At 49.5% G+C, this 16,981-nt stretch overlaps 1 protein-coding gene across 3 annotated transcripts in view; it reads right to left on the reverse strand.

Moving 5' to 3' along the window:
* Positions 1-16,981, reverse strand: part of INTS2 (integrator complex subunit 2) — a 244,818-nt gene that overhangs the window by 215,133 nt on the left and 12,704 nt on the right. The gene's annotated exons all lie outside the window — the stretch shown is intronic.

Genomic DNA, 16,981 nt, shown 5'->3' on the forward strand with positions numbered 1-16,981 from the left:
CAAACAAGACACTACCTTTAAAAGGGAGAGCTTCCATATTCTTCTTGGAGTCGGCATCAGCATTCCATTGATGAATCCACAGCGCCCTCCTGGCCGAGACCGCCATGGCATTGGCTCTTGATCCCAAGAGGCCAACATCTCTCGCCGCATCCTTTAGGTAATCTGCAGCGTCCTTGATATAACCAAGAGTCAAAAGAATGTTATCCTTATCAAGGGTATCCATATCCGAAGCCAAATTATCAGCCCACTTAGCAATAGCACTACTCACCCATACCGACACCACAGCAGGTCTGAGCAATGCACCAGTATTAACGAAAATGGACTTCAATGTCGTCTCCAGCTTGCGATCTGCTGGGTCCTTGAGAGCGGCCGTGTCCGGAGACGGAAGCGCCACCTTCTTGGACAATCGGGATAGAGCCTTGCCCACATTGGGAGACGACTCCCAATTGTCCCTGTCGTCAGAGGGGAAAGGATATGCCATCAAAATTCTCTTGGGAATCTGCCACCTATTGTCAGGCGACTTCCCAAGCCTTTTCACAAAGCGCATTCATTTCATGAGAGGGGGGAAATTTTACCTCAGGCCTTTTCCTTTTAAATAAACAAACTCTTGTGTCAGGAACGGCAGGTTCCTCAGATATATGTAAAACATCTTTGATGGCTACAATCATGTACTGAATACTCCTAGACAACCCTTGGATGTAAAGAAGCCTCATTGAAATCGACATCGGAATCAGAGTCCGTGTCAGTACCTGTATCTGCCATCTGGGTAAAAGAACGCTTTTGTGACCCTGAGGTGGTCTGTACCTGAGACAAAGCATCCTCCATGGATTTCCTCCATGTTTGTGTCTGCGAATCAGATTTATCCAGTCTTTTAGATAATAAAGCCACATTTGCATTCAGTGTACTCAGCATAGTCACCCAATCAACAGTCGACTATGCCGACAAAGTCATACACAAATCCCTCTCTGCGCCCCCAGTAACTTCCTCCGGGGAGGAACACTCAGCCTCAGACATGTCGACACGGAGTACCGACACACCCACACTCACACTGACACTGACCAAAACAAGGGGACAGACCCACAGGGAAGCCTGTAGAGAGAAACACAGAGGGAGTATGCCAGCTCACACCCCAGCGCCTATGTACTAAAAGATATAATATATGTGACCAGCGCTGTCTATAATATTATAAAAGTACCAAATTTTATGTGCCCCCCCCCCCCCCCCCCCCCCGTTTTTGCCCCCTTGTTACTTGCGGGAGCTTGGAGGTCCGGGCCAGTGTCTCTGCAGCACTGTAGAGAGAGAGAAAATGGCGCTGGTGAGCAATGTGCGGCTAAGCCCCGCCCCTTCCCGGCGAGCTGTAGCCCGCTCAATTTCGAATTTTTATACTGGCGGGGGTAATCTATACGGTGCCCGGGCACCGTATAATCGGTTCTGCCAGTCCACTGACCCCAGTAACTGCTGCCCAGGGCGCTCCCCCCTAGCGCCCTGCGAGTGCCGTTGGTGATCTGTGTGGGAGCATGGAGCGCAGTGCTACCGCTGCGCTGTACCTCGTTACTGAAGTCTTCTGCCGTCACTGAAGTCTTTGGTTCTTCTAATACTCACCCGGCTTCTTTCTTCTGGCTTCTGTGAGGGGGTTGACGGCGCGGCTCCGGGAACAAGCAGCTAGGCTAGGGGTGGGCAAAATACGGCCCACGGGCCGGATGCGGCCCACAAACCGATCCTGCCCGGCCCACTGCCTCCCACCAGCGAGCAATGACAAGCGGCCCGACCGGCTGAGCTGCTTGTCATTGCTCTGCACTGCAGTACCTCCAAGCTGCCAGCGGCGCCTCTCTTCCCTGCTGCTCCTGCTGCTGCGTTGTAGCAGCCTCCTCCTGAGTCCCCAGTGACAACGGCTGTGTTCAGCCGAGAAGGGGGCGGGGCTACGTGCCGATGAGGGGGCGGGGCTACATGGGCCCTCAGGGGGCGGAGCTACACGGGACAAGAGCCAGACTGCTACAGATCCATCCTTCCTGCCACTGCCAGCCAGATCAGTGAGTTAATGGGAAAAGTGAAAGAAAGTGTGTGTGTGTGATAGTGTGCATATATTTGTGTGTGCGGGCAGTGGCGTCAGACTGTTTTTAGGTTTGGGGGAGAGATCTTTAGCTCTCGCTGTACCAACCCCTCCCGTGTTCTGTCACCATGTCACCCCCATGTTCTGTCACTGTCACCCCCCCCCTGTGTGCTGTCACTGTGTCACCCCCCCGTGTTCTGTCACTATGTCACACCCCCCGTGTTCTGTCACTGTTTCACCTCCCCGTGTTCTGTCACTGTGTCACACCCCCCGTGTTCTGTCACTGTGTCACCTCCCCGTGTTCTGTCACTGTGTCACCTCCCCGTGTTCTGTCACTGTGTCACACCCCCCGTGTTCTGTCACTGTGTCACACCCCCCGTGTTCTGTCACTGTCAACCCCACCATGTTCTGTCACCGTGTCACACCCCCCGTGTTCTGTCACCGTGTCACCCCCCCCCGTGTTCCGTCACCATGTAACCCTCCCCCCCGTGTTCTGTCACTGTGTCACCCCCCCCCCCCGTGTTCTGTCACTGTGTCACCCCCCCCCCGTGTTCTGTCACTGTGTCACCCCCCCCCCGTGTTCTGTCACTGTGTCACCCCCCCCCGTGTTCTGTCACTACGTCACACCCCCGTGTTCTGTCACTACGTCACACCCCCCGTGTTCTGTCACTACGTCACACCCCCCGTGTTCTGTCACTACGTCACACCCCCCGTGTTCTGTCACTGTGTCACCCCCCCGTGTTCAGTCACTGTGTCACCTCCGTGTTCTGTCGCTGTCAACCCCACCATGTTCTGTCACCTCCCCCCCGTGTTCTGTCACTGTGTCACCCCCCGTGTTCTGTCACTGTCACCCCCCCGTGTTCTGTCACTGTGTCACATCCCCGTGTTCTGTCACTACGTCACACCCCCCGTGTTCTGTCACTACGTCACACCCCCCGTGTTCTGTCACTGTGTCACCTCCCCGTGTTCTGTCACTGTGTCACCCCCCCCGTGTTCAGTCACTGTGTCACCTCCCCGTGTTCTGTCGCTGTCAACCCCACCATGTTCTGTCACCTCCCCCCCGTGTTCTGTCACTGTGTCACCCCCCGTGTTCTGTCACTGTCACCCCCCCGTGTTCTGTCACTGTCACCCCCCCGTGTTCTGTCACTGTGTCACATCCCCGTGTTCTGTCACTACGTCACACCCCCCGTGTTCTGTCACTACGTCACACCCCCCGTGTTCTGTCACTACGTCACACCCCCCGTGTTCTGTCACTACGTCACACCCCCCGTGTTCTGTCACTACGTCACACCCCCCGTGTTCTGTCACTACGTCACACCCCCCGTGTTCTGTCACTACGTCACACCCCCCCGTGTTCTGTCACTACGTCACCCCCCCCGTGTTCTGTCACTACGTCACCCCCCCCGTGTTCTGTCACTACGTCACCCCCCCCGTGTTCTGTCACTACGTCACCCCCCCCCCCCGTGTTCTGTCACTGCGTCACACCCCCCGTGTTCTGTCACTGCGTCACACCCCCCGTGTTCTGTCACTGCGTCACACCCCCCGTGTTCTGTCACTGCGTCACACCCCCCGTGTTCTGTCACTGCGTCACACCCCCCGTGTTCTGTCACTGCGTCACACCCCCCGTGTTCTGTCACTGCGTCACACCCCCCGTGTTCTGTCACTACGTCACCCCCCCCCCCCGTGTTCTGTCACTACGTCACACCCCCCGTGTTCTGTCACTACGTCACCCCCCCCCCCCCGTGTTCTGTCACTACGTCACACCCCCCGTGTTCTGTCACTGTCACCCCCCCGTGTTCTGTCACTGTGTCACACATCCGTGTTCTGTCACTGTGTCACACCCCCCGTGTTCCGTCACTGTGTCACCTCCCCGTGTTCTGTCGCTGTCAACCCCACCATGTTCTGTCACCATGTCGCACCCCCCGTGTTCTGTCACTGTCACCCCCACCGTGTTCTGTCACCCCCCCCCTCCCCGTGTTCTTTCACTGTGTCACACCCCCCGTGTTCTGTCACTGTCACCCCCCTCCCCGTGTTCTGTCACCGTGTCACCCCCACCATGTTCTGTCACTGTCACCACCCCCTCCCCGTGTTCTTTCAGTGTCACACCCCCCGTGTTCTGTCACTGTGTCGCACATCCGTGTTCTGTCACTGTCACACCCCCCTCCCCATGTTTTGTCACCGTGTCACCCCCGTGTTCTGTCACCGTGTCACACACCCGCGTTCTGTCACCGTCACCCCCCTCCCCGTGTTCTGTCACCGTGTCACCCCCACCGTGTTCTGTCACTGTGTCACACCCCCCGTGTTCTGTCACCCCCACCGTGTTCTATCACCGTGTCACACCTTTCCCCGGGGGCCATAAGACACTGGATAATTTGCTTGCTGCACAATAATTATCCTAAATAGAATGTTAATGTGTAAAAAGACTCTCTACCTGCCGTAATGTGTGTAAAAGGGGCTCTACCTGGTGTAATGTGTGTAAGTGGCGCAATTTAAATAATAGAGACTATTGTGCAGCCTAATATGAATCTGTATTATTTTTTGCCCACACCCCTTCCACATGAAGCCACGTCCCTATATTTTTGGCAAGTGGGGCGAGCTGCTATTTTGTATGTGGCCCTCGGATACTGACAGGAAATGTCAAGTGGCCCCTCAGATGAAATAATTGCCCACCCCTGAGTTAGGCGAACCAAGTGATCAAACCCTCTGGAGCTAATGGTGTCCAGTAGCCTAAGAAGCAGAGCACTTAACTAAGAAGAAGTAGGTCTGACTTCTCTCCCCTCAGTCCCACGATGCAGGGAGCCTGTAGCCTGCAGGTCTCCCTGAAAATAAAAAACCTAACAACAGTCTTTCTAGAGAAACTTAGTAGAGCTCCCCTAGTGTGTGTCCAGTCACTCCTGGGCACAAAGTCTAACTGGGGTCTGGGGGAGGGGCATAGAGGGAGGAGCCAGTTCACACCCAGTCAAAGTCTTTTTAGTGTGCCCAAGCTCCTGCAGATCCAGTCTATACCCCATGGTCCTTTTGGAGTCCCCAGCATCCTCTAGGACGCAAGAGAAATTACTGATTACATCACTATCTAACGTGTGACATTAATAATGTTATTGTTTATGTAGACTAGCCACTACGTTCTAATGTCAGCCAACAATAATCACAGAAATATTTTTACATTTTGACAATGTATCTATGCACAATATACAGCTGTGCTCATAAGTTTACATACCCTAGCAGAATTTGTGATTTTCTGACCATTTGTCAGAAAATATGAATGATAACTCACAAACTTTTCTTTCACTCATGGTTAGTGGTTGGGTGAAGCCATTTATTGTCAAACAACTGTGTTTACTCTTTTTAAATCATAATGACAACAGAAACTACCCAAATGACCCTGATCAAAAGTTTACATACCCCAGTTCTTAATACCGTGTGTTGCCCCCTTTAACATCAATGACAGCTTGAATTCTTTTGTGGTAGTTGTGTATGAGGCTCTTTATTTTCTCAGATGGTAAAGCTGCCCATTCTTCTTGGCAAAAAGCCTCCAGTTCCTGTAAATTCTTGGGCTGTCTTGCATGAACTGCACGTTTGAGATCTCCCCAGAGTGGCTCAATGATATTGAGGTCAGGAGACTGAAATGGCCACTCCAGAACCTTCACTTTATTCTGCTGTAGCCAATGACAGGTCGACTTGGCCTTGTGTTTTTGAATCATTGTCATGTTGGAACGTCCAAGTACGTCCCATGCGCAGCTTCCGGGCTGATGAGTGCAAATTTTCCTCCAGTATTTTCTGATAACATGCTGAATTCATCTTGCCATCAATTTTGACCAAGTTTCCAGTGCCTTTGTAGCTCACACATCCCCAAAACATCAGCGATCCACCTCTGTGTTTCACAGTAGGAATGGTGTACCTTTCATCATAGGCCTTGTTGACTCCTCTCCAAATGTAACGTTTATGGTTGTGGCCAAAAAGTTCAATTTTGGTCTCATCAATCCAAATGAATTTGTTCCAGAAGTTTTGAGGCTTGTCTCTGTGCTGTTTGGAGTATTGTAAGCGAGATGCTTTGTGGCATTTGCGTAGTAATGGCTTTCTTCTGGCGAATCGACCATGCAGCCCATTTTTCTTCAAATGCCTCCTTATTGTGCATCTTGAAACAACCACACCACTTTTTTTTTAGAGAGTCCTGTATTTCAGCTGAAGTTATTTGTGGATTTTTCTTTGCATCCCGAACAATTTTCCTGGCAGTTGTGGCTGAAATTTTTGTTGGTCTACCTGACCGTGATTTGGTTTCCACAGAATCCCTAATTTTCCACTTCTTAATTAGAGTTTGAACACTGCTGATTGGCATTCTCAATTGCTTGGATATCTTTTTATATCCCTTTCCTATTTTATACAGTTCAATTACCTTTTCCCGCAGATCCTTTGACAATTCTTTTGCTTTCCCCATGACTCAGAATCCAGACACGTCAGTGCAGCACTGGATGAAAGATGCAAGGGTCTTTCAGGAGTCCAGAAACTCACTGACCTTTTATACACACACACTGATTACAAGCAAACAGATCACAGGTGAGGATGGTTACCTTTAGTAGCCATTCAAACCCATTTGTGTCAACTTTTGTGCATGTTATCAGGCCAAAATCTCCAGGGTATGTAAACTTTTGATCAGGGTCATTTGAGTAGTTTCTGTTGTCATTATGATTTCAAAAGAGTAAACACAGTTATTTGACAATAAATCCAACCACTAACCATGAGTGAAAGAAAAGTTTGTGAGTTATCATTCATATTTTCTAACAAATGGCCAGAAAATCACAAATTCTGCTAGGGTATGTAAACTTATGAGCACAACTGTAACTTTTGATCATTCCTGTCTGAATGGTATATTAATACATTGTTAACACTTCACATAAATAATAGAATAAGGTGTGATTTCCATAATTCACAATCTAAGGGGCAGATTGAATGACCCAAGAATGGGTTGAGTTGGCGTTGTAACATCGTGGAAATGCAGCACATATAACTGCTCTTACTAGCACAGACTTGAATGGAGAGTCTAATCAAATCAACCCCTATAGTATTACAAGCTATGGAGAGCCTGAAATCAGTACTCCGTCTACACAATTATGAGAACAGACTCTTGCTCTTCGTTCAACCAGTTCAGCTACTGTATATAGACACCCAAAAAAATAAGAATTTACTCACCGGTAATTCTATTTCTCGTAGTCCGTAGTGGATGCTGGGAACTCCGTAAGGACCATGGGGAATAGCGGGCTCCGAAGGAGGCTGGGCACTCTAGAAAGATTTATGACTACCTGGTGTGCACTGGCTCCTCCCACTATGACCCTCCTCCAAGCCTCAGTTAGGACACTGTGCCCGGACGAGCTGACATAATAAGGAAGGATTTAGAATCCCGGGTAAGACTCTTACCAGCCACACCAATCACACCGTACAACTCGTGATACTATATCCAGTTTGACAGTATGAAAACAACTGAGCCTCTCAACAGATGGCTCAACAATAACCCTTTAGTTAACAATAACTATTTACAAGTATTGCAGACAATCCGCACTTGGGATGGGCGCCCAGCATCCACTACGGACTACGAGAAATATAATTACCGGTGAGTAAATTCTTATTTTCTCTGACGTCCTAGTGGATGCTGGGAACTCCGTAAGGACCATGGGGATTATACCAAAGCTCCCAAACGGGCGGGAGAGTGCGGATGACTCTGCAGCACCGAATGAGAGAACTCCAGGTCCTCCTCAGCCAGGGTATCAAATTTGTAGAATTTTGCAAACGTGTTTGCCCCTGACCAAGTAGCTGCTCGGCAAAGTTGTAAAGCCGAGACCCCTCGGGCAGCCGCCCAAGATGAGCCCACCTTCCTTGTGGAATGGGCATTCACAGATTTTGGCTGTGGCAGGCCTGCCACAGAATGTGCAAGCTGAATTGTACTACAAATCCAGCGAGCAATAGACTGCTTAGAAGCAGGAGCACCCAGCTTGTTGGGTGCATACAGGATAAACAGCGAGTCAGATTTTCTGACTCCAGCCGTCCTGGAAACATATATTTTCAGGGCCCTGACAACGTCTAGCAACTTGGAGTCCTCCAAATCCTTAGTAGCCGCAGGCACCACAATAGGCTGGTTCAGGTGAAACGCTGACACCACCTTAGGGAGAAATTGGGGACGAGTCCTCAATTCTGCCCTATCCATATGGAAAATCAGATAAGGGCTTTTACATGATAAAGCCGCCAATTCTGACACTCGCCTGGCTGAAGCCAAGGCCAATAACATGACCACTTTCCACGTGAGATATTTCAGATCCACGGTTTTTAGTGGCTCAAACCAATGTGATTTTAAGAAACTCAACATCACGTTGAGATCCCAAGGTGCCACAGGAGGCACAAACGGGGGCTGAATATGCAGCACTCCTTTCACAAATGTCTGAACTTCAGGTACTGAAGCTAGTTCTTTTTGAAAGAAAATCGACAGAGCCGAGATCTGTACTTTAATGGAGCCTAGTTTTAGGCCCATATTCACTCCTGCTTGCAGGAAATGCAGAAATCGACCTAGTTGAAATTCCTCTGTTGGGGCCTTTCTGGCCTCGCACCATGCAACATATTTCCGCCATATGCGGTGATAATGCTTTGCCGTAACATCTTTCCTGGCCTTAATAAGCGTAGGAATGACTTCTTCCGGAATACCCTTTTCCTTTAGGATCCGGTGTTCAACCGCCATGCCGTCAAACGCAGCCGCGGTAAGTCTTGGAACAGACAGGGCCCCTGCTGTAGCAGGTCCTGTCTGAGCGGTAGAGGCCACGGGTCCTCTGAGAGCATCTCTTGAAGTTCCGGGTACCACGCTCGTCTTGGCCAATCCGGAACCACGAGAATTGTGTTTACTCCTCGCTTTCTTATTATTCTCAATACCTTTGGTATGAGAGGCAGAGGAGGGAACACATAAACCGACTGGTACACCCACGGTGTCACTAGAGCGTCCACAGCTACCGCCTTGAGGGTCCCTTGACATGGCGCAATATCTTTTTAACTTTTTGTTGAGGCGGGACGCCATCATGTCCACCTGTGGTTTTTCCCAACGGTTTACCAGCATCTGGAAGACTTCTGGATGAAGTACCCACTCTCCCAGGTGGAGGTCGTGTCCGTTGAGGAAGTCTGCTTCCCAGTTGTCCACTCCCGGAATGAACACTGCTGACAGTGCTAGTACATGATTCTCCGCCCATCGGAGGATTCTTGTGGCTTCTGCCATCGCCATCCTGCTTCTTGTGCCGCCCTGTCGATTTACATGGGCGACTGCCGTGATGTTGTCTGACTGGATCAGCACCGGCTGGTGTAGGAGCAGGGATTTTGCTTGACTTAGGGCATTGTAGATGGCCCTTAGTTCCAGAATATTTATGTGAAGGGAATTCTCCTGACTCGACCATAGTCCTTGGAAGTTTCTTCCCTGTGTGACTGCCCCCCAGCCTCGAAGGCTGGCATCCGTGGTCACCAGGACCCAGTCCTGTATGCCGAACCTGCGGCCCTCTAGAAGATGGGCACTCTGCAGCCACCACAGTAGAGACACCCTGATTCTTGGAGACAGGGTTATCAAGCGATGCATCTGAAGATGCGATCCGGACCACTGGTCCAACAGGTCCCACTGAAAGATTCTGGCATGGAACCTGCCGAAGGGAATTGCTTCGTAAGAAGCCACCATCTTTCCCAGGACCCGCGTGTAGCGATGCACTGATACCTGTTTTGGTTTCAGGAGGTCTCTGACTAGAGATGACAACTCCCTGGCTTTCTCCTCCGGGAGAAACACTTTTTTCTGGACTGTATCCAGAATCATACCCAGGAACAGTAGCCGTGTCGTCGGAACCAGCTGTGACTTCGGGATATTCAGAATCCAGCCATGCTGGTGCAGCACCTCCTGAGATAGTGCTACTCCCACTAACAACTGTTCCTTGGACCTCGCTTTTATTAGGAGATCGTCCAAGTACGGGATAATTAAAACTCCCTTTTTTCGAAGGAGTATCATCATTTCCGCCATCACCTTGGTAAATACCCTCGGTGCCGTGGACAGTCCAAACGGCAGCGTCTGGAATTGGTAATGGCAATCCTGTACCACAAAGCTGAGGTACTCCTGGTTAGGATGGTAAATGGGGACATGCAAGTAAGCATCCTTGATGTCCAGGGATACCATGTAATCCCCCTCTTCCAGGCTCGCAATAACCGCCCTGAGCGATTCCATCTTGAACTTGAATTTTTTTATGTATGTGTTCAAAGATTTCAAATTTAAAATGGGTCTCACCGAACCGTCCGGTTTCGGTACCACAAATAGTGTGGAATAGTAACCCCGGCCTTGTTGAAGTAGGGGTACCTTGATTATCACCTGCTGGGAATACAGCTTGTGAATTGCCGCTAGCACCGCCTCCCTGTCTGAGGGAGCAATCGGCAAGGCAGATTTTAGGAACCGGTGGGGTGGAGACGCCTCGAATTCCAGTTTGTACCCCTGAGATACTATTTGAAGGATCCAGGGATCCACCTGTGAGCGAGCCCACTGATCGCTGAAATTCTTGAGGCGGCCCCCCACCGTACCAGGCTCCGCCTGTGGAGCCCCACCGTCATGCGGCGGACTTGGCAGAAGAAGCGGGGGAGGACTTTTGCTCCTGGGAACCTGCTGTTTGTTGCAGCCTTTTTCCCCTACCTCTGCCTCTGGATAGAAAAGACCCACCTTTTCCACGCCTGTTTCTCTGGGTCCGAAAGGACTGAACCTGATAAAACGGCGCCTTCTTAGGCTGTGAGGGGACATGGGGTAAAAATGCTGACTTCCCAGACGTTGCTGTGGAAACTAGGTCCGAGAGACCATCCCCAAATAATTCCTCACCTTTATATGGCAACACTTCCATGTGCCTTTTAGAATCTGCATCTCCTGTCCACTGGCGAGTCCATAAGCCTCTCCTAGCAGAAATGGACAATGCACTAACTTTAGATGCCAGTCGGCAGATTTCCCTCTGTGCATCTCTCATATATAAGACTGAGTCTTTTATATGGTCTATGGTTAACAGGAGCGTGTCTCTGTCTAATGTGTCAATATTTTCTGACAGTTTATCTGACCACGCAGCGGCAGCACTGCACATCCAAGCTGACGCAATAGCTGGCCTAAGTATAATGCCTGAGTGTGTATATACAGACTTCAGGATCGCCTCCTGCTTTCTATCAGCAGGTTCCTTGAGGGCGGCCGTATCCGGAGACGGTAGTGCCACCTTTTTAGACAAACGTGTGAGCGCTTTATCCACCCTAGGAGGTGTTTCCCAACGTGACCTATCCTCTAGCGGGAAAGGGAACGCCATTAGTACCTTCTTAGGAATTACCAATTTTTTATCAGGGAAAGCCCACGCTTCTTCACACACTTCATTTAATTCATCTGATGGGGGGAAAAAAATAGGATTTTGGTACTTACCAGGTAAATCCTTTTCTTTGAATCCATAGGGGGCACTGGAGTACTCTTGGGATATGGACGGCTTCCACAGGAAGTAGGCACTGAATAAATTAATTTTGGAACTATACCTCCCCTCCATATCCCTGAGTACCTCAGTGTTTTTTACTGAGCCGAACAGGAGCGATAGAGAGGTTGACAATGGAGCATTACATATAACATAATTGACAACAATAAAGTTGACCCAACATTACTGACAACTAAACAGTTGACACCATAACTTGTTAATCTGAACCAGTCGGTGAAAGTGTGTTACCATAAGATCTACTGAACCTACCCCAAACCAGGTAAACTGCTCTGGGTGGGCGTCCAGTGCCCCCTATGGATTCAAAGAAAAGGATTTACCTGGTAAGTACCAAAATCCTATTTTCTTTTTCATCCACTAGGGGTCACTGGAGTACTCTTGGGACGTACCAAAGTTTCCCCCGCGGGCGGGAGAGCTGTTTGGCACCTGTAACACTAGGCGGCCAAAGCTAGATGCTGATGCCGCAAACGTATCAAACGTGTAGAGGCGCACAAACGTGTGCACCGAAGACCATGTAGCCGCCCGGCAAAGCTGTGTCGTAGAAGCTCCACGACTCGCTGAACATGATGTTCCCACAGCACGTGTGGAATGAGCTGTTATCGATGTAGGCGGCTGTAACCTAGCATGAAGGTAAGCCTGACGTATGGTCACTTTAAACCAACTGGATAAGGTCTGCCTAGAAGCTGGCCAACCCATCTTGGCAGCATCATAGAGAGCAAACAACGTATCCGTCTTACGAACGGTCGACGTTCGCGACAAAGCACCCAATCTGAAACACGCCTTGCTGACGCTAAGGCTAAAAGAAACATTATTTTCCCAAGTGAGAAATTTAATATCCACTTGTTGTAAGAGTTCATAATAAAAAGACTAAGAAATCTAAAAACCAGATTCAAGTCTTATGGCGCAGTAGGTAGAGTGAATGGAGGCTGAACTCTGAGGACACCCTGCATAAAAGGTGTGAACCGACGGCAATAGGGCCAATCTACTATGAAAATAAATGGACAACTCAGATATCCGCACTTTTAGTGTGGATAAATTCAGACCTCTATCTAACCTAGGCACGCCAAATTCTGTAATAATGAGCTGCCGTAACCGGCTTCCTAGCTCGTAACATGGTTGGAATAACCGATTCTGGAATGTCCTCTCTTCTTAAGAGGGCTGTCTCAACAGCCACCCCGTCAAACGCGGCCGCGCTAAAATCGGGTAAAAGGAATGGACCCTGCTGTAACAGGTCAGAACGTAGTGGGAGCGGCCAAAGACCGACTGCGAGTATACCGCGGAGATCCGAGAACCAAGCTCTCCGAGGCCAAAGAGGCGTCACTAGTATAACTGTGACGGACTCCCTTTGATCCGTTTTAGCCACAGAGGGAGCAGCGGAAACGGTGGAAATAGATACACGAGACTGTATGGCCACGTGATTGTGAGAGCATCCACCGCCACTGCCTTTGGATCTCTCATTCTGGACACGACCTGGGGCGTTTGATGATTGTGGCGAGATGCCATCAGGTCCACCTGCGGGTAACTCCACTTCTGGACCAGCATGTGAAATACTTCTGGATTTAATGCCCATTCTCCTGGATGAAAATTCAGACGGCTGAGATAATCCGCCTCCCAGTTGTCCACTACCGGAATGACTACTGCCGACAATATCATTTGGTGATACTCGGCCCAATAGAGGATTCAAGCTACAGATGTGACAACTTACATCTTCGCATTTTTTTTTATTTTTTTTTACAAATTTGGCACAACATGCAAAACACAGCTAAACGGTTTTTCATGAAAAGCGAGTGGATGAATTTTAAAATTTTTGTTTGCCATAAAAGAATATGTATAAAGTAACATATTAAGGAAGCAAATCAGGATTTTGGTACTTACCGATAAATCCCTTTCTCCGATTCCACAGGGGCCACTGGAGTGTAGTTACAATGGGGAGATAGTAGGTGGTATTGGTAGCTGGCACTTTAAAAATTCTCACACTGTGGCTAGCTCCTCCCCTACTATCTCCCCTCCAAGCCAGTCTACGTTAAACTGTGCCCGAGGAGAGCTGTAATAAACAAACCGTAAGGTAGAGGAGGTTAACGACGCCCTGTAAACCAGGCGAACACAAACTAAACCTGGAACAGAACCTGACAAAAAACCAGGCTAGCCTGAACCCAACAAGCAGTCATATGGTGATCTGCAATCGTTAATCAAACAAAAATCAGGAGAAACAGCGCTGGGCGGGCGTCCAGTGGCCCCTGTGGAATCGGAGAAAGGGATTTATCGGTAAGTACCAAAATCCTGATTTCTCCTTCATCCACTAGGGGCCACTGGAGTGTAGTTACAATGGGGACGTCCCAGAGCTCCCAAAAAACGGGTGGGAAAGCGCTGAGAGTCCTGTAAAAACTGCTCGGCCAAACAGTGATGCAGAGGCCGTAAAAGTGTCAAACTTGTAGAATTTGACAAAACGAATGTCGGTTTGACCAAGTAGCCGCCCGACAAAATATTCATGGAGACCCCGCGGGCGGCTGCCCACGAAGGTCTTACAATGCGCGTAAAGCGCGCTGAATTGGAAAACGGAGGTTCCCTAGTAACCGCCAAGAAGACTGTCTGATGATCAGATGTATCCAACTGTCCAGCATATGCTGGGGCCCCGGCTATTTAGTACGGGAGCATCGTCCAGAGCAAAGAAGAAAAAACACTTCATCGAATAGCCTGAGACCTCTGTAGAGAGAGTTGACGAGCCCTGACAACATTCAGAGAGGATTGAAAACCACTAGTGTCAGATTTATATGAAAAATGGACCTCCCCTCTGGAAGAAACGACCGCTGAGGCCGAAGCCGAGCCCGGGGAGTTGCCAATAGAGTACTCCCTGAACAAGAGGCCGAACTTACGGCCGCTAGGCTAATCTCATTTGGAAGAAAAGCGAAAAAGGCAGAGACCTAAAATTCCGGTCAGTGTGGTTTGAAGCGCAGCGGAGCAAAAAACCTCCCAGAGAAACCAAAGATGAATGGTAACTGGAAGAAGGGGGAAAAACCCCCTTTTATCTTCATTATGTTCCATAAAGTTTTCCCAAAGTGGCAAAAGCGAGAAGAGGTAATAGACTTCTGAAATCGGAGCCCAGTAGGCCTAACCGAACTAGGGAACTCCTCCCTTCTGAGGTCTCGTGAACAGTCACACGGGTAACCGAAACCAGTGTAAAATTGAACAAGGAGAAAAAAAAAAAGGAGCCTGTTGAAGTAGACAGTCCCGTCGAGGTAGGAGCCAAGGCTCCTCTACTGACAACAGGCGTATCTGTATCTTCAAGTCATGCGTGGCCCAACCAGCGCCACCGAGAGGACTAGCACGCATAATCCCCTCCTGTGTTACTGAACATGAAGTAGAAATAGAAAAGGAGGCAGGATAGAATAACCAGAAAACTCCCCGGAGCCCTGAGGGCCTCCACGGCTACTGCCGTCCGAGAGTAATAAAGGGTTAAAGAGTCAGTCAGAACGCCCTGAGGTCGATCCGAAATCTCCGCCCACAGCGGACCAGCTGACAAAACTCCGGGGCATGTTCCCTCACCCAGGAGTCTGACCTGGTGGCTTGATCTGGAAACAAGATTGTTGTCCCCCGTTCCGAGAGGAATGGAGGCGACCACTCATTACGTCGCAACTTGACTGAAGAAATAGAGTCTCTAGTGCCGAGGAATGAAAAAACCTCTGACGGACCGTGTTGAGAAACGTCTATGCGGAGCATAAATTGGATCTGTGTCGAATCAGAAGCTCGTGGATCCTCCGGATATTCAGAAGCCACCTAATGTACAGAGTGGGATAGTAGCAGTAAATTGTCCCATTAGGGAACCAACGTCACCCACTGCCCTTGAAAAAGAGTTATTCTGTTATCTTCCTAAACTCTGTGGGAGCGGAAGAGAGAAGAGTAAAGGACTTACAGTGAAAATGAGAATCCTGTTAAGGGGGAATCTGAGAAAAGCCTGTCCAACGGAAATCAGTAAACAGGCATCTCTGAAGACAAGGGACACGTAAAACTCCCTTTCTTGTTTAAACTAGCAATCACAGACTAAAAGGATTGTAAGGCCAGAATAGGCCTGTCCGAGCCACTTGGCTTCGGAACGTGAAAAGAAAACAAAGGCCTGAGAACTGTCCTAATTCAAATGATATGTGTAAAACAGGGATCAACACCCTTTGCGGTTAGAAACCTATGGAGCGCAGCCTGCAGTATGACTCTCTTGTCATCGTAAATCAGCCGACCCATGCCGAGGGACTCCTGAGACGGTTGTAACCGCCCAAGCCTTCTCCCATCGACCTGCGCCTACCCTGGGACCCTGCAGGTGTAATGGGTGTATAGGATGACATAAAATCAGACTGGACTGAGGATGTTGAACCTCTGCTTCAGCCTTTTTACCCTGAGAACCCCTGGCGACGAAGATATCACCCGTGTGGAGTCAAAAACCTGAAAGGGCACGAAACAATCTAAAGGGAAGACCAGTAAAGGTCTGTCTTGGAGCTGGGGCAGTAGTAGGAGAAATCAAAATGGACCTACCTCCATTGGTTCAAGAAATCCTGCAGAAAGTTCCTTCCCCAGAACCATCTGCCCCGTAGGATTTCATGTTTACTTGTCACTGTCGCAGCCCCAGAGGTCGTCGGGTTAAGACAGCCCAAGCGAAGATGCAGGGTCCGAGTCTGTAGACATGGAGACCTCCAAGGAACATAAAGCAGAATCGTGATTCTGACCTGTATCAAAGTATCAATTGATCCTGATGCGAAGCATCCTGTAACCTAGAGGACAATTGTTCCCCAACCTACCTGCTCCGGATACGGTAGAACCATGCTGCCGCATATGTCGATGGATCCCTGAGCAAGGTTGCCTCAGGAAAACGGCGGCTTGATGGACCGGCGATACACCGAGGTGTATACCCTAGAGAGGTTCTGATACCATCTCCTGCCATCTGCGGGGAAAAGATAGGAAAACAAACCCTGTTTGATACCTGATATTGTGTATTCGGGTGTCTGTCGGCCGCCTACCGGAGCCTGCCCAGCTCATCCGAAACTGAACCAGTCGCTGTCATTTTCGTCAATGGCGTGGAACCCTGATGGACTTGACGTGTCCTCCTCCTTTACCTGCAGTATCAGATGAACTGCTGTATTATGTACCTGTATATTCTGAGACACTGGTTCAGATCCACAGAAAACAGACATCAGTAATGCATGGAATGTTAGCAAAGTTTCTTTTTGGAAAGGTGTGTTTGGTCCCGCTGTGATTTGATCCTGTGACCTTGGAAACCAAAGTCCAAGGGCTTACCTGATGAGCTATTGTCTGGTTAATAGTGACATTACCTGCATCATTGATCAAACAGGGGTGTGCAGGTGCGTGGAGGGCGAAGCAGATGGCTCCGCCGCATACTTCACACCTAAGAGGGAATTCTTCGACTATCCCAGGAGAGACAAACGAA

The sequence above is a fragment of the Pseudophryne corroboree genome, chromosome 2 (genome assembly GCF_028390025.1).
Source record: "Pseudophryne corroboree isolate aPseCor3 chromosome 2, aPseCor3.hap2, whole genome shotgun sequence".
Taxonomy (NCBI): Eukaryota; Metazoa; Chordata; class Amphibia; order Anura; family Myobatrachidae; genus Pseudophryne; species Pseudophryne corroboree.